We start from the raw sequence: 26,278 nt of genomic DNA, 5'->3' as shown, positions 1-26,278 counted from the left end.
GAAACCCTGGTTTCAGAAAAAGAAAATAAATTATAAAGAAAAAAATACGGTGAATCTAGGTTTATAGATAACCTCTGTGCAATAGTTATATCGTCTGGGGTCTTTGAATGTTAGTAAAAGTCTAGTATTATAAAATTATATTGTTATAAAATTATGGTATTTTAATTGCCAAGTTCAGTTTATGTTAAGTAATTTAAGGTCAGTAATGACATCATTCATAAATATATCCTGTTTCTTATAAAAATACAATATGACCTTACTGGTGATCTTTTTTACTAACCTAGTTAGTACAATAAATAGCAAAACACAATTAGGAACCGCCTGTTAGAGGCTAAATGAAAATAATGCACGTATTCTTAGAACTGATGAATCATAGTTTACAGTTTAATGATAATCTTATTGTACTGTACATAGAAATAAATAAATATGTTAAAATAACATAAAAGGACATTTTTTACATAATACTGCCTATTGTAGATTTATATATATATATTAAGTACAGTCTCAAGTTTAGAATATACAACTAACTATTTTTTTTTACAAGATCAGATAGTAAATATATACATTCATGATGAATCTTACGTGCTGATATGCTCAAATGTTTAGAGAAACTGAGTAAAATACAATATACTTAATTTACTATGTCCCAGAGAGACAAGGGGAGGGTTTTCACAGCTAAGCCTTGGTAAAGCTCTCAACTACGATGGCGTACAGCCAGAACTCCTTGTATTTCCAAACGTTCTGAAGCGTCAAAGAAAATAAATATCCATGTGTCCGGAACTTCTATTGTCTCTTACGAAAAGTAATAAAGATTTCAAGGCCTCTCCAAGAAAACTTTATACGTATTATTTTATAATTTCTTTCTATAATTTTTAAATCATGTCTTAGAGTAATTACCATAACCAATTGATTTACGGTTTCCTAAAAGGGTTAAAAGTTTCAAAATCAAGTTAAGGAAGCGTTAGCTGTGGAAATACATTAGATCAACTCCGAAGAGATTTTTAAGAGCTTGTTATTTTAAAAGTCGTCATTAATCTTCAAGCTCGCTGCTTCTACCAACCCTTCCTTACTTTTGTTTCAATATATATATTTTTTTATGTTAAAACAAATATCTCGCATTGCTACGTATTATATCTTTATTTTTACTCTTATAAAAATACATTACAATGCATTGCTATAGTTTTGTTCACAGTCCTTTATTTATTTGGTTATGCTAAGGTTTGTTCACAGTCCTTTATTTATTTGGATAACCAAATCAGGGATACTTATACTAAAGATGCGCAGTGAGGAGCTTCTTAGCCTTATTTAACAACTAAAAAACTTGATTATTCAGCTATTTGGTCTTGAGGTTCTGTAGCAGTGTTTTATCACCTCATATCACCATATATTTCAACTCACTCATGGCTGCTGGTGTCTTTCCCTCAAATCTTAAGAATGGTTATGTAACTCCAATTTTTAAGTCCGGATCTCCTGCTGATGTCAGGAACTATCGCCCTATTGTTATCCAGTCCACATTAGCAAAGATTTTTGAATCGCTTGTGCTGAAGAGATTGTCGTTCGCTCTGAAGAGTGTGATTAATGCAGAACAACATGGATTTATGAAGGGACGCTCAACCACTACGAACCTCTTGTCCTTCCAGAGTAATGTTACTACTGCCTTCTTAAATTCCCACCAGATTGACGCTGTTTACACGGATTTCTCCAAGGCCTTCGATCGAGTTAGCCACAAACATCTGATAGCTAAACTTAGAGCCATTGGAATAAATGGACCCCTTCTAATGTGGTTAGAGAGCTACCTCCAGGATCGGTTTCTTCAGGTGCGAGTGGCTGGCTCGTTGTCTCAACCGTTTCCTGCTATTTCCGGGGTTCCTCAGGGATCGCTTCTGGGCCCGGCCTTGTTCACCATATTTATCAATGATTTGGTTCAGCATTTGGATTCAAATGTATTGCTTTTTGCTGATGATGCCAAGATCTTCAGAGAGATCTCACATGTGAGAGACTGCGAGGCTCTACAGAATAGTATTGATTTACTGTCAGTGTGGTGCCAGATGAATGAAATGTCTTTGAATGTCTCAAAGTGCTCTGTGGTAACCTTCACCAGATCTAATAATCCTATTATTCATCCGTATAAACTAGCAGATCAGCAACTTCAACGTTCTTCAAAGGTCAAAGACTTAGGCATCATACTCTCTCCTGACCTCAATCCTCAAGAGCACATTAACTACATTTGCAAGAAGGCCAACTCAGCACTTAATTTCATCACCAGGGTCAGTCATGACAGATTTTCAGTATCGGCACTGGTAACTCTTTATATCCATCTTGTCAGACCCATACTTGAGTTTTCCTCCACAGTTTGGAATCCGTACCAGTCTGGTCAGATCGCCAGGCTGGAAAACACTCAAAGCCGTTTTGTTCGCCTGGTTGGTCTACGTTTGGGGATGCAATACCGTGCTGTTCCTGTTCATGATCTGCAACTCCAGTTGAACCTGTTGCCTCTTTCTACCAGACGTGAGTTAATGATGTCTTATTCCTGAAGAAATTGATCACATCCTCCATTGATGCTCCCGACCTGCTCTTGGAACTAGACTTCCGCACATCACGTAGCCTTCGCCATACCCAGCTGTTTGCGAGGCGGCAGTACTCAACACAGTACATGTACCACAGTGCACTTCCTCGTCTGCAACGTCTGGCAAAAAACCTACCTGGTCAATTGGACTTGTTCAGCATGAACAATGAAACGTTTAAAAAAAACTCGTTAGCAGCTTGCGTTCCTCGTAGATTTATCATTATTATTGTTTTGTTGTTCTTGTCCGTGTTATGCTTCATTGTTACTTTTTATATTTATATTTATATTGTTATTTACTATATTTTGTTATATTTATTTCCTATTTACACTGTTGTTGCTTGTTATATCGTTATATCATCTTGTTATATCTATATCTTGTTATATCTATACCTTGTTATTTCTTATATCTTTATATCTTATATCTTTCTGTTATCATTGTTAATCTATTTATTGAATGTACTTCAAGTTGGCTAAAATTTCATCAAAAATGTCTATTTTTTTTTAGTCTTATATAAGTTTTGTCATATTTATGTATTGGTTTGACCGTTGGTATAAATAAATAAATAAATAAATAAATAAATAAATAAATATTTGTCATTCGTACTCTATAATCTTGATTTTGTTGTATTTGATAGGAAACTTTTAACGCTAAACTAAAGTGTTTTTAAAATGTTTTCATAAAAATAACCATTTTGTAGTAATTTAAGTTATAAAAATTGAAATGGCTGCCATTTTGAAACTTAAAAAATATGTTAAATGAATGTTTTGCAACCAGTTCATTACTATAGCAAACTGAATAACAAATTTCAATAATTTATATTTAACTACCCTACTGAACGAGACAGCTGAAAGAGTAGCTCAAGAATAAGCTTGGAAAGAAATTTGGCGCTGATAAGTTAGGGTAGTACGGTAGTTAACTTCAAAGTCCTTTTTTAAAACGTTTTGACCCACCCTGTAATTACAGTTAGAGATAATTACATTTTTTTTTTGCACCAAAATGATCGGGGTGATTAGACCTTTAAATTGATGTATCACAAAACCCATGTATACATTTGAAAATCTCTCAAAAAGCACCCCTACTCCCCAAATTGGGCCCTTTTGGGGCATTTTTCAAAAAATAATTGTATTGGATTTGGCATGTCCAAAGTAGGGGGAAATGAGAACAAAAAAGTGTTAAAATCCTTAAATTTGCACACAACAGATATGGAAAGTTTTCAAATGAACACCCTGTATACCACACGCTATTTATTGTAGGTTATCAGTTCATATTTTATCTAGCTGTAGGCTAATTACTAATAGTATAGATTCTTATAAAAATCTGTAAGACAGAAAACACATTTTTTAACCATCGTTAACATTGTTTGTTAAGTTTTTTGTTTGGTTAATTATGGTCAATTATTTTATAAGAGTTCAGTAGAGAAGTAGTATCGTAGCATTTCATGTAAAAAAATGTGCATACATCAATCAGCTTACAGATAGTAAAAAAACCTGATGTTTTTAAATACTTATTTTTATTTTGGAATAATTTTTTTACATAAAATAAAATCTAATTAAAAATCAAATACAAAAGAAAACATAAATGTATATTTAAAACTTAAATTACCTTTTTTAAATTCCAACAAAGGTTGCTAATTTAAAAGTCGATGGCCTGTGAAGAGTCGCATGGCGGGAAAAGCCGAGAATTTATTAGAGCTGGGTATTATCTAGATCTTGCTGTTTTATGCTTTGTGTTGCTTATTTCTCGCTACACAAACTCCCTTAGGCTGCTATATTTTAAATTACGATCAAGGAACAAAAGGAAAACAAGCGAATAGTTTATAATGATGTACAGCGCAGTTAGGGAAGACGAGAGCTACTTTGGTTTATCTAGGTTGAATCACTTGCATTTGTATTGTAATGCGAATTCTGTACAATATTTTTGGCTAATTTCCAAGCGTGTAAAGTAACTTTTGATAAAACCATTGACTATTGGATACTGAAGTAGGCGTCTCATCTATATGGACCAACTGTAGCCAATAAAAAAAAAGAATGTAGTTGTGTAAGACAGTCACAGAATGTGCTAGTGTCTAAAACTCTATTCTCTACCTTATTTTTTGTTGCTGGACAAGTTGATGGGTCATAACAGTTTATATAGCTCACAATAAGTCATTCAATTAGATTGAATTGGTAAAGAAGATTGTGTATTCGTCAGAAATCAGTAATTTAGATCAGCGCAATCTGTCGGTGGCTCACATCAACTACAACGATTTTGGTAAAAATAAAACTGACAAAAAATTTAACATGGGGATAAAATGTCTGTTATAAAACTGATGTCGGTTTTTTACAAAAACAAAAAAACATTTAGTTGAGTTGTAATTCATTCTACTATCCTGTTTGTGATTACAATTTGCTTAAGCTTGTTTACAAGGATGGAAATCTATTCTTACAACCAAAAGGTCAATGGTACACCTAGGTTTTTGTTAATGTTGAATTTGATCCCTTATTTGGATGGTTATATAAAAGCATTGTTTTCATATAATTTCCCATTTTGGGAGATCAAGAGTCCTAAGTTCGCAACTAAGTAACAAGAAACCTATTATTTAACCATTACAAAATTTGCCTTGAAATAAGCACACATTAAATAAATTTACGAATAACCTTTAAATAATTCCAATCTATTATTACATTAACTAAATTAAATATGTTTTACTGGTCTTTCTGCAATGCACAACACTTTGATGGGCTGGACCACCTTTCTCTTTAAAGCTTATTTAAGTTTAATCTAATTTTGATTTCAATAACAATTACACTGGCGCACATAAAAAAAAAACCTAAGTAACTAGATACTTAAGTAGCCTATCCATGTTGATGTGTATTCAAAACTATTAAGAATAATGTCCACAGTGCTTGCCCCTGAACGGGAAAGACAAATAAAAAAAATTGTGGTTTATTTACCTTTACATTCGTCCCAGTTCAAAAATAGTTGTATTAACTACAATCATGGTGTTGACGCTATTTGCGCCAAGATCACTTAGTTTGCAAATAGAGAAATATCTTGTCATTGTTGGTCACTTGGACGTCGTCATATTCGTCATATTATTAGTGGACATCCAAGGGACCGACAATGACAAAATATTTCTCGACTTGCTAATTACGTGACCATGACGCAGCTAACGTCAAAACCATGGTTGTAGATAATACAACTATTTTGAACTGGGACGAAAGTAAAGGTAAATATATTATAAAAAAACACACTATTTGAACTGCAAGACGAAGTATGTTTTATTTTAGTCTATACTAAGCTGTTCAGGGGCTAAAAAATGGAATATATTAAGGAATTAAGGAATTATTATGCAATATATTAACAATAAGTAAGGTAAATAAACCACTATTATTGAATAATGTCCATAATTTTAGTACATCTTGGGTAAAGTTACAAATAACTTTTAGAAAAATCCTTTCTATTACTACATTAACTAAATTTAAACATTTTAGTTTGCCATCTGTAAAGTATACACATGAAAACGGAATATTTATTTTGTCCTCCCTAAATTAAATAAATGTAAAATCAATATACAAAAACTCTAAACTTATAAATAACTACGTTGTGTCTTAAAGTGGGTAATGTAATGGATGTACATGATGGTAATTCTCATCATAATATCATTACTCACAGCTAGGAGTAAATGAGGAAACTAATCATTTAGAGCTTTCACAAGAGCACATGAATGCAGCACTTAACCTAATTAACCCTTTTCATGCAACAGTGTCATGATAATATAATGTATTGCACTTGCAGTAGCACGCCACTGTATTTTACACAGCGTTGCATAAAATGATGAAACACGGAACGTTGCATTACACATAGTCTGTGCAAGAACATCTTCCTCAAATGTTTTTGCATGAAATATGAAATGCCTTTTTAGTTATTGATTTATTCAATTGACTTAATTTTTTTGTTATGTTTGTTAACGTAAATGTAAGTATTATAACACTTCATAGATTTATTTTAAAACAAAAGTGTTTTTGGTGTAAACTTTTTTAAAATTATAAGCTTGCATGACACATGTGTAATAACTATTAGGACGTTTATAAATTATGTTAGTCAAATGTTATTCCTATCATTGTTTTGCTTACATAAATCAGTAAAACTCTGTGTCATAATAAAATATTGTTGCTATAAAAACGGAAAATGTCTATGAACCAGGCCATGATGCAGCGCGGGCAGCGTAACACAACGTCACAGTGGTGGATAGTTGTAATAGAATCTTGCCGTTAAAATCTGACAAACAGAAAGCTTAACCTAAAAAATATGGGATATGGTAGTGAATTTATCCAAAAATGCGATGTAAATGATAATGCAGCATGGCCTGTATTTCTAGTGGGCCTTGTATAAATTCGAAAAGTTTTATCTTTGGATTGAATTTTGTATCAAATACAATAAAAATTACTTATCAAGCATTTTGACAATGATTAAATAATGTTCATGTCAATTTAAAGTCTTGAAATGTTTAAGTATGTTTACAACAAGTAGGCATTAAGTTCTGAACAAACTCGTGTATTTAGAGATAAATGTATACTGTATATTGTTACGATATGACCCTTTTAGTCACATCAAGATTAGTCACAGTTTTATTGCAAGGCGTAAGCGTATCTAATCTTGTCCCGAATAAAACTTTGGCCCGACATTCCATTTTCTTATTACGTATAGATATTCATTTGATCCTTTCTTAGTACTAGGTGTACGTATAGAATTAGTGTTTTTATGTATAATTAATGTACATTAATTAATTAAACTAACAATAAAGAAGTAGTAGAGGAAAATTACTTGATTTATCTAGGCCTATATTTATAAATACTTTGACTATCTATCGTGCAAATGTTATGTGGAAAATATGCCAATTGACCCGATAATAACTGGTGATTTAGCAGTTATCTGCCTAACAACACCGCGAACGACGGAGAAAACAGCACCTGAAATATAGCATCCACTTTTAACCGCTTGCCACGAAATGAGCCCGTAAAACTGTCGTATCTTGGGTTAATTTTTACAGCTTTCCCCTGCTTAATTGGGTTTCTCAAGGCTTGAATGATCAACAGCGACGGGTTTGCCCTAAGTCATAAGATGAAAAATAATATCAAAAGATAACTTTGCATTCATGCAGCACGTAGAAACCTTCTTTATAATATTTTTTCACCCAAAAAATATAAAATTGATTATAAGAAATAAATTTAATCTCTAGTTTAGTTTACCCATTTGCAACTTTCTGTAAAGATTAAAATAAATTACTTTACATTTTCAAACATTCGCGGTTTAGCTTCTACTATACACTAATGTTTTAATTTCATTAGTATACCAGTAAACGATACGCATAACCATTTCAAAAGTATATTTCTCACTTTAGGCAACAATAAAGCATTTCAATATGCACGTATATAAAATACTAAGACGCTGATTGGTCGTCAAGTTATGAACCTCCCTATTTCTGACACGGAAAATGTTTTACAGATTTGTAATTCGTTAAGTATCCACCTTTTACAAGTAGTTAAATTTATTTATGCCTAACATCACGTACTCTTACATTAGCTTAGTATATTAAAAATTATAACACAGTTTTAAGGATAGTGAACGTTTAATAGTCAAAAATCTTGCCTTTGTTAACTTACCTTAACTACAAGTTTATTTAAGACCATTTCTTGTCTACGACTATTGGCGCCGGTTACAAAGAAAACAACTCTCATGCTAGCCAAGTTATTGACTTACCTGCTCCCTACCCATCCTTACAAGCAAATGCTACGGTTCCAAATGGGGATTTAATTTTCAAATAACTATTTAGTCAACCTTAAGGTGTACCACTAGATTTTAAACAATTGTGTTATGTATTGTCTCATCCCTTTATATATTTTCATCAAAATATATTTAATTTAATCTACTGTAAATTATTTTTTTCCAACTGTACAGATTATATGGATTTTTACTTTAGATTATAAACACCCAAATAATATTTATTTGGTTATATAGTTTTTCAAAAATTTTAGCTTACGTTTATGGTGAACAAATTAAATTCATCATTACTATCCATCCTTCCCACTCATCCTTTTTTGATTTCATGCTCCCTCTATACCTTTTAATCTATTCTGTATCAACTTACTGTTTTAACCTTTTTTTCGAGTATTACATTTTCTAAAAAAAAAAGATATATAACTTAGTCATTATTATCCTTTCATATACTACAGAGTTTACTTTTCCTGCAGTCATAAATAAAAACTTAATCTTAACATGGCGATAAGGGAAAAAATCTTATCTTTTTTCAATATGTCCTGTTGATGATGCAATAAATTCAAGTGGATTTCGTTTTACAAGCATGGTATATGGAATAGGTTTGTTACGTCATCAAAATGTAAACGTATTTAATACATCGGTAGGACAAAACGGTAGCGGATTGAAACAGTATTGTTTGTATACATATTACACTTTTTTCACATAAATTTATGTAAAAAATAGCTTACACAGTTTAATAGCAGTAGATAGTAATAGAATAGTATATTAATAGAATAGTATAATATTTATGACGCATTACCATTATTTAAAATGAGGCGAAAGATTTATGTTTCCTTTTACAACATAATTTTACAATAACATCTGAGGAGGCGTATGTACTACATCTACACATAATGAATGAATCCAATAGTATAATTTTTGGATGGAAGTAATTCTGAGCCTAAGAACAATCGCAACCCAGGCACGTTAAGCCAAGTTCTGCAATTGTGCTATCTGGATACTAATAAAGACCTTATCTGCATTGCAAATAGAAACATTCCGGACAAGGTCTTCTTGTAAGACTCTTACAAAGCACGCATGGGCCTTAATACGAATTTAAATTCAACTGTAGATGCTGTAATGCTCTTTTTCTTGGATTATTTAAAATTTATAGAAGGACTCAAGGATAGCAAACAAATAGTTTTTCAAATTATATGAAATACATTGATTTTGTGATAAGAGTTGAAATTCTTTTTCATATATTGTGAGACTTGTGAGTTTAGAAAAGCAATGCAAAATTTTTGTAAGATACGAAGGAAATGGTCAAGAAAAATGTTGTTCAAATTCGTATACGTGTATTTCAGTGAGATAAAATAAATTAATGATTACTATTATTTTGGTTATTAATATAATTCAATAAAATTCAACTCTAAGTCAATAACATCCGATTCATGTATGTGTGGGTGTTCTCTCATTACTTAAACTAATTCCCACCATTGAGTAGAGATTTGTTTTTTGTTTTATTGGAATAAGTATATTCAAGGTCGCTTTCCGCTAGATTACAAAACTATATTAAATTATTATTGCTCCTAATTGAATTATACTTCGTTCACAATATCTAGGTGTTTTGAAGGGAAGTTTTCTATCACTTATTTTTCATTTAATGTATGTTACTTTATCAGCTGTTGAGCTATTAGATAGATTTCTTCCCCTAAAACTGCCTAAACATTGTGAAAGAAGAATATGACTAATTCAATAGGAACAATTATAATGTAATATAGTACTCAAGCCCCTATGTTCCATTAGTCAATCTACTGATCCAATATTATACTCCCATTTGGTATAACTGTTAAAAGAAAGTGCGTTCCTACTCAAACATTAGTTGAATTCAGATATATAGTTCCAATGTACACTTCATATGTGTTTTCTAGTTGTTGAATAATGATTTTTTAACACACGTAATTTATTGATAAACATATAAAGGCGATATCAGTAGATCAAATGTTCAAGTCGTCTTGTCGGTAAAGTAGTTTTACTATCATAGACCATAAATTCAAGTCGGATCGTAAACAAAATCATAAACCTGTGTTTGGCGAGCCGTAAAATCCCCTTTTAGTTCACAATACTGGAATCTCACCTCTGGTACATTCATTGTACATTTTTAACCCACGTACCACTAATACCTCATTTAATCTCAATAAATAAAGCTTAAAATAAAATGTAAACATCAATAAAAGTGTTATACCAGTCCGCTTTGTGGTATCCACTGTCCAGTTGTGTCAAGTTTCAAGTTTTGTATATTGGTGAGTTTAAACCACTTTAAATTAAATAAACTACAGTTCGTTTACTTAAAAATATTCTGATTTCTACTTGAGTACGCCCATTGTGTAAGAGTTGACCCATCAACAACAGAATCACAAAAGATTGATTACAATGATTGATTCTTTGTATTGTAAATGACAGCCACACCCTTAGCCTTTCAACGCTCGGAATGCTAAAAGCTTCGATCCCTCACCTCTTTGGTGATTGTTCTGTTAATGATAAAAAAAGTTATTAAGTGATTACAATAACATTAATCCTATTGTAATTATGATGAATTAGTGATAAAGTGAACAAACCTAGTTTTAAGATTCTTAGTAAACCATTAAATCAATATTAATCATTGAGAGCTTATATCCATTTGGATGCATGTAATGGGAGTTTATATCCATTTGCATGCATGTTATGGGAGTTTATATCCATTTGCATGCATGTTATGGGAGTTTATATCCATTTGTATGCGTGTTATGGGAGTTTATATCTATTTGCATGCATGTTATGAAAGTTTATATCAATTTGCATGTGTGTTATGGGAGTTTATATCCATTTGCATGTGTGTTATGGGAGTTTATATCCATTTGCATGCGTATTATGCGACTTATCCAAAGCCTAATTTCTTCCCAAATATTCTTTTCAAGATTGAGAGAATTTTGTTTCTAAAGGGAAGGTATTGCAGACTCGTTTTGTTTTCGGGAATCGTGATTAAGCTGAGTACAATAGGATATCAACTTATGTGTGTGGGTGTGTGTAGAGGACTAAGACTATTCAAGTGTGCCACTTTTAGAACGATACATTAACCTCTTCTTTGTATATCCATTTATCGACAATGAGCTTTCAAAATCTAAAATAGAATAATTCCATGTGTTTAAAATATATATCCAATAAATAATTGTTGTAAATTGCATCTTTAACTAACCCAAACAGATGAAAGTCTAATAATATTATAAGAATGAAAGAAATAAATTTATGGAAAATGAAAGAAGATAATCTCTTTTCCAAACACTGTGATAGCATCTTCAATATCCGTGTTATAGCGTCTAGCCTCCTATCGTTTGCACTTACGCAATCTTTCGATTTAGTTATGCTTTCTACAGATTGAATATATTTCTAGCAATCTTAAAAAAAAATAGTTAAACAGCACATAATAAATTTGTGTATTTAAATTTAACATAAATGAAACTAGGTTTGGATTTTCTTAATAATATTTTGTTCGTCAAATTGAACCACTGTTCAATTATTAAATAATATCAAGATACAATGTTGTTTTATGTAATTTTTTTCAATATCATTTTTAACATGAGTAAAGAAAAAGCCAATAAATTACAATGATTTTGAAAGTAACTGAACTAGTTCATCTAGGCTCAATATTCCTTCAAGACAAACGTTGTCCATATAATATTGGCAGTTATTTTTATGCTTATAGTATTTTTTGGGCTGTATAATCTTCACACATCCTTACCCTGATCCTTTATTGAGTGAAGTATTCGTGCGACAAGTAGAGTATTTCAATATGTATAGATTAAAGACCCGGATCCAATATCTCAGTCTCTAAGGAGATCTATAGACTCAAGGGTAACTTTGTCATCAGATAGGGTTGGTAAGATGCATTTGTGCAATTCGAATAGATTGTAATGCATACTTGCTCAATATGCTGTCACAAGAGAAAATTTCCTTACCTGGTACACTATATTAATATTGAAGGATTTTTTTAATGCTACAGTTTAGTGAGGCGGATAATGTTTGTATAATACACTGTCCATGCATTTTAAAACAAACTGTACTTTTACAGTATATACGATTACAATATCGCGTCGTTACAAGATAACTTGAAACCTAGGAAAGAGGAAGAACAGTTAATTATTTATAAATTAGGATGTGTGACATTTATCTGCTATTGACTCCACTTGCCTACTAACCTTTTTATCCAAAGTTACACTATAACACATTATAGTAAATAATTTGATTTATTATTTTAATGAAATACTTAATGAATATTCCATATTTGCATAAAAAAGCCGTAATTCCATCTACAAAATGGTAACGGATAAAATTTTAAAGACTTCAAATTGTATGCATACTGAGCAATATCACTTACTTAAACCCCTATATAATATTTGAAGGTAATAATATTTAAAATACAGATCACCAATGGTTATCGTAGTTATTATATGTAATATTAAAAAAAGAGCCAAGCTTTTGTTGTAATTACTCTCTAGGATGACTTAATGATTTATTTAGGAAATTACGTAATCGTGGTCTTAAGCTGAAAACACATAAACGAAACATTTATAATTTTTCCAAATCGTACAAACGAAACATAAAAATGTCTGAAATGTCCACCAAACAAAGCGGTGCTGCATTAAAGTTAGCATTAACTTCATCACTGAATGTTCTTTGTTAAGATAATATTCTATCTTTGTAAATTTCGAGCTTTAGGATTTGTAAAACTGAATAGCGTTTTAGTTTTACCACAACTTTTTTTTATAATATTTCACCCTTTTTCAAAGTTGTTGGTATTAGGAGGTACATTTAGACATTGAAAACCATAATATTATTTTATCTTTAGGGAGTGATGATTATACGATGTTGCTGGATTTTGTTGGCATGAAAAATATTTAATATAGCCATTGTATAACATTTTTAGAGTTAGGTTCATAAAGTTTATTCTGTTTAATGTTTTTGTTTCCAGGGTGAGCTTAGGTCACAGAAAATATACATAGTAGTACGTTTTCTGGGCTTAGGTTTAGATGTAATACTTTTAGGGCAAATCTGGACCAGTTCAAGCTATTTATCATAGCCATAGTATAGTAGTGTGATATAAACGTATCCAAAAAATGATAGTAACTTATCTACATTTTCATTGCTTTTAGAGAGAATGTGATTTCTCAATGTAGAGAAATCAAATGGAGACAAGCAAGAATTCCAGAAAATTGGGAAAACATTACATCACTATGAGCTTAAAATTTATTCTCGAAAAATAACAAATAGGTGACTTAGTCCAATACCTTTTTCAGTAAATTTAAATTTTACTACAGAAACTGATAGGATATAACCACTCTTCATAGAGCCTAGAACGTTGGTGTACAAATATGACAAAATATGCCAGATTGTGGTGTGTTATCAAACAGCTGCAGATAATTAATACGTTCCAATAAAAGGTGTTTGATAATTAGCCGAAACATGTGTAACACCAATTCAACTGTATGAAATTGCAGACGACCAAACTTTTTATAGTGCCATACATATTATCTATTCATCAACCTATAACGGGATCAGTTGCATGCAGCTATCTGTCAGTTAATTAACTAATGTACGCTTGACATATATTTGAAAATAGCCGGATTAAAATGAGTCTTAGTAAATATAAAGTTGATAAGTTTTAGAGTTGCGCCATGATAAGAATGTGTTCTGGAAAGTCTCAGTTTTCTTCAACTGAACCATAACAACCCTTGACACCGTGTCACAAAGTTAGTGGTAACAATTGACTAAAGTTGTGTTGACTGGAGGTGTCCACCTCGCTATTACTACACTATCCCACCTGCTTAAAGTAACCTTAAAGCTATTTAAAGAATTGTAAATGCTTGAAAAATCATTGAGTTTTCATATTAAAGTATCGTGACCAAAAACCAAAACTTAAAATAATCAATTACAAACTTCAAATATTTAGTAATAAAAACACATTTACTCACCAATGCTGCATTTTAGTATGTCATTTCTTGGATGGACTCTGCAACACATGTTGTATTGTTAAGATAAACAATTATATAGTCTATATGTTGAGGATTCAAAAGTAATTAAATAAGTATAACAATAAAGTAATAGTTTTATTTATCCGAACACAACTATTTTATACAGACTATATTCTTAAGCAAAAGGATGAGAAATACAGTGGTCAATATTATTTATGAAAAGTATAGTAAACATAGTATGTAGTCTCTCAGGATGAGTAAACTTTATAATGTTTTTGTGATGTACTTGAAATGTAAGCTCACTCAAGGTTATAAAAGCTTAAATAGGTTAAAATAACTTTCAGAGATCATTCAAAATTTTACACTGAACAATTCTCTTCTTAAAACATTTTTGATTTCAAATTATAGGGTGTTAAAAGAATTGAAACATTTTAAAGGCAAATACTGATACCAAATAAGTGACTATGTTTAATGTTTTATATATGTATTTAAAGCTAAAATTCTCAAGTCTTATTAGAAATTTTGTATAACTCGATATGAGCACCAATAGTGGCCAGGAATAAATCTAAGCGAAATTTGACCTCTTCCTATGGTTTGGTCAGTACACCTGCAACTATTCTCTGTCGGAGATGACTCAGATCACCAAGTAAACATCATTCTTTACTGTCCCTAAAAGGAAAACGTCCAGAGGAGTCATATCTGACCTCCTAGGAGGCCATTGGATGGACCCTTCCCTGCCAATCCACCGATAACCTGGGAGTACTGATCAAAAAACCTAGGAAGAGGTCAACTTTCGCTTGGATTTATGCCGGGCCACCAATTCAAAATGGATTTCTAACAAAACTTGAGGATTTTAGCTTTAAATACATATATAGTACATTAAACAGGTTTCTTATTTGGTATCAGTATTTTTGATCTCTGTATTTTTCTAGCAAAAATGTATTAGATTCTTAAGCAATGTACTAATCAATGTCATTTCTATTTACTAATTTAGAAGCAATTAATTAATTGTCCCATAACAGTTTTATATCAAGGTATTTAAATAATTTACTCATTAGGTAATAATATAATGTAATGCAGAGATTTAAGATCCTGTGTAATATGGTTTCTAGGCAACCTTCATGAGAGGATAATCTGTTTACTTTAGCAGTGATGACTATTGACAGACGACGAATCCAATAAACGTCAATAAACCTGCCGTTTCTAATAACACAGTGTTTACTTGAATGCTACAACCGTTTTATTTTGTTTAAACGATTTAAATTTATCAAGAAAACATCTATAAGACATCCCTCCAATGAATCGAAAATTATCAAATATTATTCTCAAATGGACATATTATATTACTGTAGTGTACTGTAAACTTATTGAAACCTAAAATATTTAACAGTTGTTTTCAACTAGAGCAACGTCGTTGCTGTTTTATCGTCAGGACCTTTAAGACATTCTAACTAATAAAATCAATTAAATGTTAATATATCACATTAAATACAATATCAAATAGGTATGCTGCATTTGATATAAAATACACAATCATTGGGATATTTCCTTTTAGTAACACAAAAGCTTGAGACGAATCATAAAAGAGTAACATAATAGGTTTGTTCCAGAATATCATTATCCTCAATAACTAAAGTTATTTTTATTTTTCTGATTTTAAAATGTGTAAGGCAGTTAATTTCTTCAGGTTTTAAAATTAAATTAAAATATAAAACAGTTTTGTAACTATTTATTCGATTAATGTGCAAATATTACATATTATAAGCAGCATAATCATTTTCCATCGTTTCCTAACAACATCATCCCAAAAGAATCCCATTTGATAGCAAAACGCTCCATTTGCGAGTAAGCAACTCGATTCAAATACTGCCATAATTATCTTCACAATCCTGTTAAAGACTTTATTCAGTTCCTGGGATTTTCTCTGTTAGAAAATAGTGACATGTAGTCGTATTAAAAATAGCATTGGCCACCATAGTTTTTTTGCTATAAGTAAATTGCATTTTTTCTTATATCCAAAATGCTAATTCTGTTTGAAAAATCTAAATTAAATTTCAGAAATAAAATGTTTATTGTAAAAGGAAATTATTAATAATGATTATTAAAGGAGTCCAAATTTGTGTTTTTACATTTGGAAATCTATATCTTTAGTGGTAACGAGAAATATGTATAGAGATATTTTTTATCAAAATTATAAACAAATTGGCTCGTAAAATATTGATATACAGTAATTTAAATATATCTTTTTACGATAAATATGTATAGAGATATTTTTTATCAAAATTATAAACAAATTGCCTCGTAAAATATTGATATCCAGTATTTTAAATATATCTTTTTACGAGAAATATGTATAGAGATATTTTTTATCAAAATTATAAACAAATTGCCTCGTAAAATGTTGATATCCAGTATTTTAAATATATCTTTTTACCTTAAGAACAATGATTGTTTTATGAAAAATTTGCATTGCTTTGTTATGATAACAACCTTCATGCATATTTATGATCTGAAGTTTTTTATATGCTTTTACTCTAATTTGCATCTATATTGAAATATTTTTACACGTCCTTTTACTTCTAGAGTAACGTGTTTTAGTGAATAAAGTGTGTCATAAAATGTACCTTGACACATTCATACGCAACATGAAGAACTATATTTCACCTTTCATCTTCGGACGAAGCAAAGGCAGAATACAAAGTCATTTGAACACTAAATTAAGTGTTCACAAGCTTGATAAAGCCCTTAGCCAACTCAAAGAAAATTAATTTTATTTTATTTATTTTCTAATAACAAGTTTTGTAAAACTCGAACTAATATACTTATTTTCAAAAGATTTCTTGCGGTGGCAGTTTATTCTCATAGGCTAACAAACGCCTGCATAAGTTGTTATCCCTCTGAAATCCGTTAAAACATTACTTTTACTTCCCTGTAAAAGATTCATGTGGTGGGTGTAACAGTGTTCGTTGAACCTGTAGGAAGCCAATAACACACAAACTGACCCTTTATTCTCACCTTCCACACCCAATATTGCAGCCAGGCTTGCCGATAAATCTGCCAGTCTGGAATGGACCGAGGCTTCACAACTTTCAATATACGTTAAATAAGATTATGCTAACGATATTTTAGTCGTTTCAATTGCATTCAATACCTTTTTTATATTATAAATTCGTTCGATTAAAAGTCATTGAAAATAAATAGGTTATATCACCTTAAACTTCTGATTTATATTACTTAAAGTTCTTTAATGCCTCATAATCGAACCACTCATCATAAACCAAGGTAATTGTTCGTTAGGTTCTATTGCCGGCTAAACGTTCTACAAAAGTTACATGTGTGAAAATGTTTAGTGTGTAAGAGCTGGATGTGTGAATGGTTATTAATGCATTACGTGTTAACAATTTTTAACATTATTTTTAACATCGATGTTCATCGAAAACATTGTTGCAATTAAACTTTAAGTTTAGTTAAATTACTTTTTATTTATGAAATAATACATTGTTGAACAGGTGCATTAAAAAAATTTAAGAACGAGGTTATGTACTTAGGCGTCTTGCACGTTGTTACCACAGCTAAAATTTGGATCCTCTGTTAATCCATCAGATTATTTATCTGTTGTAATACTCCATTTGCCTTTGTATGGAGCAATAGTCTATTTACCTAGCTATTTCGGCAACCTTAATATTGTCGTACAATTAGTATCACTAACATCAACGAAATTATTTAATCATCGATAAATGAACGTTACCAAATTAGATTATAAATTAATAAATTATATTGACGTATGGAAACAACTGATTTCCCCCTTTTAAACGTGTAGGACATATTCAATACAAAAAAATATGGTAATTTCTTTTTCATGTTTCACTAGTTAAATTTCATCACCTTTTTAAGCTGAAGTGTATAAACTGCAAATTCTCAAAACTCCAAATCTCAGTGGCAAATATTTACGAGTTAAAGTAATCCCACATCAAACATCTTACAAACATCACTTTATTCTCAAGTTCTATCAACTTTCCAGATTGCGATTTACAAACAGAGAGCCTTAGTCAACAGATTTTGATGTTTGGACATATTCAAGCTATACTATACATGAGATCCTTCCCGCAGGGAAGATTATTTTCATTTGAACCATTGAAAATACGAAATACTATAAGTTATAATTTTACGCAGTTTTGTTTTGTTCGTAAAACACAGTTACAATTTTGGTTTAGAATCTAAATGCACACCTATCCCTAGCTCTATAATGTACTTGTACACCTACACACTTAACGTTATACAGTGTTGAAATATCTATTTATTGAGTACAGTAAACAACTATTTTCCTAACTAATTATACTTTGAACTTGTAGTTGCTCAATGTTGAAAAAGTTATGTAGGATAGAACTGTATTAGCTTTTAAGTAACTGAACTGGAAGCTATTTTTAAATTAGTTTTTTCAGTGAAAACTTAAACCCATAAATTCAAGTATCCGTTGCTCACATGGTAAAGTGGGGTTTTTTAACATTAACTACTATTCTAGCTGATTTCCATCCTTATACGACGATTATAATAGGTTTTTAATGGTTTTTAATGTTAAAAACCTTGTAACAAAATTGACACTCCCACCAAGATATAATAGTATGCCTACAAACATGGAAAAGCATAAAATGTGCGTTCCTAAATGTAACCCCAACCTCATAATTTACGGTGGGTCCCATGATTTCAATCTTATTTTTTCAATTAACCTCATTATTAACACACAGCTACTGCTGAAAATTTGCAAGGATGTAACATGTCATTTCAATTGATTAAAAACAAAAGTGTATTTTGGATGGATTATTTCCAATATAGTGTATTTGAAATTATAAATAAGATATACTCAATGAAACACTACTTTACAATTTTATTCGTAGATAGAAATTCTAATAAGAAACATCGCTAAGCCTTTGAAATATCGGCGTCCTTTACTAAAAGATAAAGGTCGGTTTTGACTCAGAAGAAACATTGTAGAGTGCTTCTATGTTTTACAACCTTGTTTATGGGTTCTACCTGGCTCTATATCTGATGGTGCCTGACTGTTCTAGACCAACATGAAATACTTCGGGTCATTGCACCTTAATACTAGCGATATTAGTTTCCAAACCTGTCTTGTTGGATTCGGATGGAAAAAATTCAGGTAATTGTTTTACAAATCAGCAGAGATAGCTATTTTCAACGATGGACTGAAATTTTCCAGAGATATTCTTTGTTTTTCAAGCTCTTGGTGAGGGTAAAACCATCATTCTTACACTTATTTTTGTTTCCCAAACTACCAATTTGCTATCAATTCCCTATATGCAATGATATTTATTTTCAATACAAACCACCAGCACTGTGTTCATGGAAATACATTTACTTATATAACTAACAATAATAACGACTTATTGTCTTTTTTAATTACCATTCCAAAAATTCAATAATTTTTCTTTTTTTCTATTTGACAACAACTTAGCAGACGCACAGGTAGCACTGCCTATGTCTGCTCGTTCCTTTGTTTTATTGTTATATATTTTGGCTTTATTAAAACTCGTATGTATTTTTAGTTTTTATAATGGTTTTTCCCTGTCTTATATACTGTATTTTATTTTATAATCACAGTTAGTAGCCGATGTTTTTTTGGAACAAACTATAAATTCATTCATCTCATGATTTGTATTAATTAGCTTACCAATTATAGCTTCCCTCATTGTGTATTTTAGTAAACCGGTCTCGCAATCCGTTAATAATGAGTCTACTTACTATGTAATCGATATTTACACTTGGATGGTTTCCAACCCAGCTTTATCAATTAACTCTGCACATGTTTTGACTTTGACTAACTATTGCTTGTCAAACGCGTTTGTAAGTTTGCTCTAAACACCTACACTTACAGTTAATAGAAATACATTGCACTTTTGTTTTACACTTCTGGCAACGATTAATGCAAAGAAAATCACCTAATTGTTGTAATACTTTTATCTGGAATTTATAATATAAATGTAATATTTATAGAAATACTTTTTTTATGAGGTGTAAGTAATTAAGCCTTTGGAATCGTTAATGAATTGTTGAGAAGAACCAGTTGACACTCTATCCAATTGGGGGTTCTTAGTCTTCTTTTTTCGCCGTATTTATTGAAGCAGAAGAACATTAATATAAAACTGGATGACACATTTCATGAAATATGTCCATATAATACTCATATAATTATGACTGAGGATGATCATCCTCAAACAAATAAAAGCGTTAAATGAACACAAACAAGTTAAAATGTATATTGTTTCTTCTTACATTGCTATTGATTAAATTAGCTTAACCATAATCGATATACGATTGCTATAATTTAACTTACGTTAAAATAATTCATCCACCCATATTTTTTTTATTTCACAGCGTTTTAAAAACAAATTACAAATTACATAGAATATAGTTAAGTATGTACAATGTACAAATATATTTTATTTGCATCATTTGTTTACCAAATTATTTAAATCTAAGACGTAAAACGGTTATTATAAGCATATTACAATGAAATAAACACTGAACAAAATAGCCTACATCATAAGGAAGATTACATCATAAAAAGTATTGTCTGTTACGCCAACTCAATCTCCAAGACGAAATGTTATTTCATATTTCAAGGAAAATAACATTGACCAGCTAGAAACCAAACCTGTTCTAACATTATTCTGCCAATGAGTTTTTCAATCCATTTTATGTAAAATAAATCGAACTATCGGATTTTCTATTTTAACAAACTAATCTGACTTTTAAGGTATTTTTGGTAATTATAAACTAAATAACTCAGTGTCAAAATAATGTTTATCATCGTTTTTTTTTATTTACCAAATGTTTGTTACATTGAAAATTTTATGTTATATAAAATAAAAACCATAGTTTTAATTTAAGATTGTTACATTTTAAACAGTGATTTTTGGTACCTACCTCATCTTTGTATTATAAATAGTTAAAAATCGGAATGTACAAAAATACGAAAATATTTAGTAGGAAACCAGCTATATTATTTGAAAGAAGTATCAGTTAAGCTAAGGATAGTACCAGGTATTCTCTCATTTTCCTGTTAAGATTTTGGAGTAAGACCACATTTCCAAGTCACAATGAATACATGGCATACAGTTTATTTTTCTAACAAAATGAAACGTTTAAAGTGACATTTTGGCATATAAACAAATCGTCAATTGAAGATAGCCAAAACTATTTCGTCGTAAGCATTGGATGGCAGTTCCATCCAATTAGTTCCATGAATTTATATAATACTGGACAATTTCGGGTAAAATACAATTTCTGTGTCGTCTGGGGAAAAAATTGCTTAACTAATTGTGTCTCTTCATAAAGATAACATTGTTCCTTTGTGATTCACGAGCAATGGTTCGCTTTCTTGGAAGCCACAGTCGAAATATTTAAAACTTCAGTTACAGTTATTAATGATTGCATTTTAACTTTTACCTCAGAGTAATAACTTTTACTTGTCAAATAACATATTATTTCTTAGTTTATGCCTTTAACAACCTGAAATATTTTTCTTATTTCTTGTGACATATTTTATTTTCTCTATCAATATCCTGGCTCATTTATTCATTGACTAGTTTATACTAGTCTATGGCTTAGTAAAATTGCGTTTAACATAGACAAGTAAATTGATAAAGGGAGGCTATCGCTTGCTGTAGCTCTAATAAGCTGATTTACATATTATGTTTTTATTATTATTTTATAAGTTGGAAGATAGGTTCATTGGTTAATTTTTCCTGCGTACCAACTTAAAAAATACTACCTATTTACTTGCAATTATTTTTCCCAATTCTATTTTTGTAATGACTACGGATCAAATGTGTGGTTGATATTTAAAATTGAATTTGTTTTCTCCTTTGCTGTGTAGATAATATTATTGAGCTTTTATTTGGATCAATACAATTATGAAAACGTATTTTGAAAGCTTCATCTTTGTTAATCCCAAACATAAATACCTCTCTTGACACTGTACCTTAAAGTGTGTAACAACAATTGTCCCCTAATATATTCACATTACTTGAGGTGCCTACTTATAAGTAACAATACAAATCATAGATCTAAATGTAAACCTAAAAGAAATTGCAGGTATTGTAAAAGCGTTTAAAGAAATATTTAATGTGTAAACGTGGTTATTTAAAATACTTCATATTTTTTCAGTTATCCTACTTACCAATGCTGCATTTTAGTAAATCCTTTTACTTCGATGATCTCTGCAAGAAATGGTATTTTAATGAGAATGATAATTTATTTTTGTAATCAAAACTGAAATTTCATAACCTAGTAGTGATCGTGTGCTGTTTATTAAATCGTAATATTGCTTAAAAAAAGTATAAACAGATATTTAAATATTAAAAAAAACATAGTTTTCAAAACATTAAGACAAGTAAAACTACTCGTATTTAAACCTTCTGTGTACACTACTCTACGAGCAATACGGCGTTCACAATTCTCTTCAAGTTTATAGCCATGCCACCAATAAAACAGGAGTTGGAAAACAAGATATTCTCGTGTCACTAAATGGAGCAGAGATATTTTGGTCTGTTTAGATTTCTGTTTACGATTATCACGAATGTTACTCGCTCATTGGAGATCCAACAGCTTACGCCAAAAGTCATAATATTTTCAACATAATTTCCCGTAGTGGATAATGTTTATTTTTTCAGTGCATTCACTAAAAATGCAAATGATGCATTCATCGATAGTAAAATTTCACTAAGAATAAAGTAGGCTTAATTCAATATCTTGATAAAATTCAGTACTTTACTTTCTCCTAATTTATATCCACTCGAATTATTACCCTTCAAATTTAACTCTACTCAAGCTTTATAAAATATTTTGTAGATGACTAATTCAAACCGTTAAAAATAAAATTGTATCATAGGCATTCCTTTAAACAAAAGAAAAAAATTGTCTCAAGCTTCGTTACCAATTGAAAAAACTGGCACGCTAGAGTTTTCAATTGTTAAGGAGTTCAACAGTTGCGGCTCTACCCCCTTGGGACTCTTTAGCCTACTTTCTTCTTCACATTCTTGGAAGAGAAACATTGATGCGAGACTGGATAAAACAGCTTTTTTGTTATATATATATATATATATATATGTATCTAGCATATGTTTTAATTTCGATGTTTTAAATGAAAATAAATAATTTTAAAATGAATTGGAAATAAAACCAATATTTTATTACAAGAGTTATCATGAAATAAATACATGACTTAACTAAAGAAGAATAATTAGGGGCGGTTTGGGAGCTCGGTATTAGCGCTAGTCCGCGACTAAATCCGGATATTTGGTCCGGTTATTAAATTCAGTTGAAAAGTAGAATGGAATCATTCTTTAGGTAAACAGTGCACAAACACAACACAGGATACAAATAAGTTTAAGATAAGTTTATTATTTAATAATATTAACGAGAAAATTGTATAGCTATTGTTTAAGGTAATGCTGCAGTTAATTTAATATACATAAATCATTCTCAAGTTAAAGGGAGAAAATATTAGTTAAATTAAAGAAAACATTTCTGTTCGATTTCCCTCAGGATGAATATACAGGGTGAGTTTTAAATGAGTTCCCCCCTACTTATTTCTACATTTCTTAAGATATCAACTCCGGACCACGTCAGATCATTGTAGAGTAGTATGTACTTCATTTTGACTGGGTATAAATTTTTGGCCGCCATCTTGGATACAAAGTTTTTTTTCAAAAGTAAAGGTAGGGTTGTGACCCTTTGCCCTTTGTTTTAAACTAGATTTTTATGCTAAATACGATGCTGCAATTCGTTTTTAAAAATCTTGATCCATTCTAAAGTTATGAGAACTTTTTTAACATTATTTTTAGCCCATTTTAACATTGTGAATTTAAAAACTAAGAACATAATCGCAAAATAGTGCTAGATAAAGATTTATGTATATTATGTGGTGTATACTTATCTTTATCTAGCACTATTTTGCGATTATGTGTTTAGTTTCTAAATGCCCAATGTAGAAATGGGCTAAACATAATGTTATAAAGAGTTCGCATAACTTTAGAATGGATCAAGATTTTTAAAAACAAATTGCAGCATCATATTCAGCATTAAAATCTAGTTTAAAACGATGGGTCACAACCCCACCTTTACATTTGAAAAAAACTTTGTATCCAATATGGCGGATCCAAGATGGCGGCCAAAAATTTATACTCAGTCAAAATGAAGTACATACTACTCTACAATGATCTGACGTGGTCCGGAGTTGATATCTTAAGAAATGTAGAAAAAAGTAGGGGGGGGGACTCATTTAAAACTCACCCTGTATAAAAGAATGTTCATTGCAGGGGCAATAAAATTAATTGCGACACAGTTGAAATATGAGCTCTTTAAAATGCATATGAACACAAATAAATTATAATGACACCACGAATTGATTGTTTAATTATACATTAATCAGTACATGACTTTCAAATACGCATATTCAATTTGTAATTACCTTTGTAGTTTTTTTTGTAGTTTCATTTTAGTTACATTTTAGTTATTGGTAGTTTATTTTTCTCTGTATTTTTATTGAATCCTTCAAGGACATCGAGTATTTCTAATTTTGTTTCTGGCGATCCAATTTTAGGAATTATGTTGAGGCTCATATTTTAGATACTCAAAACTCGATAAGCGTGCTGTTTATGTTCATGCATTCATGTTATGAGCGTTGATTTGTGCCATTTTCAGAAATTTTTTATATTGCTGTATAAAATGTATTAATCGGTAGTTTTACCGTAAATCAAAATGTATAGAATATATCTCTGAACACTACTTGATGTAGGCCTATTTCATTTAAAGTATGCACGCTGATGATAGTATTACAAGAATTTGTTGTATTTTTATATTTAGCAAATCGACTTCTAAATAATTTTACTCCTAATATTTTCCGATATTACTCATGTGGTTAACTTACTATTTCAACACACTAAAGTAGGTACGGCAATGGAGAGGTTATTTTTAGGTCTTACTTAGTTATTTTATGGTGATTATAAGTAGGGATCGTAGCTCACATCAAAATGTCAAATTCGTATCCTATTTATGTTTTCTTCATTATTATTAAAAAAAAAGCCCTGAAAAGCGTTCCGCCATTTGGTAGACGTATTTCGTATTATTAAGCTAATCAACAACAACTTGACTTATCGTGAACTTTGTTTGACCAAACCAAAACTCGTGAGCCATAGTTATAAGCGAGTCTATTGAAGTAGTAATCCATATTAACAGTTGGATGGTTTCTGCTGCTGGTTTACCACGAAGCACTGCTCGTGTTTTGACTTTGAATAATCATCGCTTGTCAAAATTGTTTGCAACATTGCTTTGAAGTCTTACACTGTGTACAAATACACAATCTTGAATATTTCCACTCAACAAAGTAGATGTAAAGTATAGAGTTGTTAAATTAAAAAAAAATTACATCACACTTTTGAAAGTGATTTTGGAACAAAATACCTTGTAAAGCAGATTACAATTGTAAGAGGATTACCTGTTTTGTCACGTCTTCAAGAACTCATTTTATTTCACGTTCCAATGGAATTTTACAAACAACATTTGAATCATCTAGAAAATATAATAAGTAATATTTTATACATTACTAGCAGAATACCCGTCCTTCGTACGGGGTTGGCATATAAGTGTAAATGTTTATTGCAGTTATGGGAGTGTGTACCACAACTTTTTGTTACTGGTTGGTTCAAATTAGCTGTGGTCATAAATGCAAAAAACAAAATAGTGCTGCACCCTTTTGGCAAGCCTTATAACTTTTTAATGCTATTTAATATCAAAGATCCAACTTTTGCAGTTGAAACGGCTGACAAAATTCTTTAATTTCTTTAAATATGAATAGCCTACTCATAAGGTTAACATGAGAAACTCCAAAGCCTGGGGTGGAGCCTGAAAGAATTTCTGAGTTAAGAATGTCTATATTATGCA

At 30.7% G+C, this 26,278-nt stretch overlaps 1 protein-coding gene across 5 annotated transcripts in view; it reads right to left on the bottom strand.

The window, feature by feature from the left end:
• Positions 1 to 26,278, bottom strand: part of LOC128996031 (uncharacterized) — a 107,999-nt gene that overhangs the window by 22,763 nt on the left and 58,958 nt on the right. For 4 of the 5 annotated variants that reach the window (XM_054421151.1, XM_054421156.1, XM_054421155.1 and 1 more), the window contains one exon: positions 14,315 to 14,352. The gene's annotated coding sequence lies outside the window, so the exon portion shown is untranslated. Of the gene's footprint in view, positions 1 to 14,314; positions 14,353 to 22,514; positions 22,555 to 26,278 lie in introns of all 5 variants that reach the window. The other variant, XM_054421153.1, reaches the window with a different exon arrangement.

Source organism: Macrosteles quadrilineatus, unplaced genomic scaffold (genome assembly GCF_028750875.1).
Source record: "Macrosteles quadrilineatus isolate MER2022 unplaced genomic scaffold, UCM_ALF_1.0 Scaffold_5__1_contigs__length_97177068, whole genome shotgun sequence".
Lineage (NCBI taxonomy): Eukaryota > Metazoa > Arthropoda > Insecta > Hemiptera > Cicadellidae > Macrosteles > Macrosteles quadrilineatus.
Note: the sequence above shows the minus strand (reverse complement) of the source record. Positions and strands in the feature narration are given on the sequence as shown.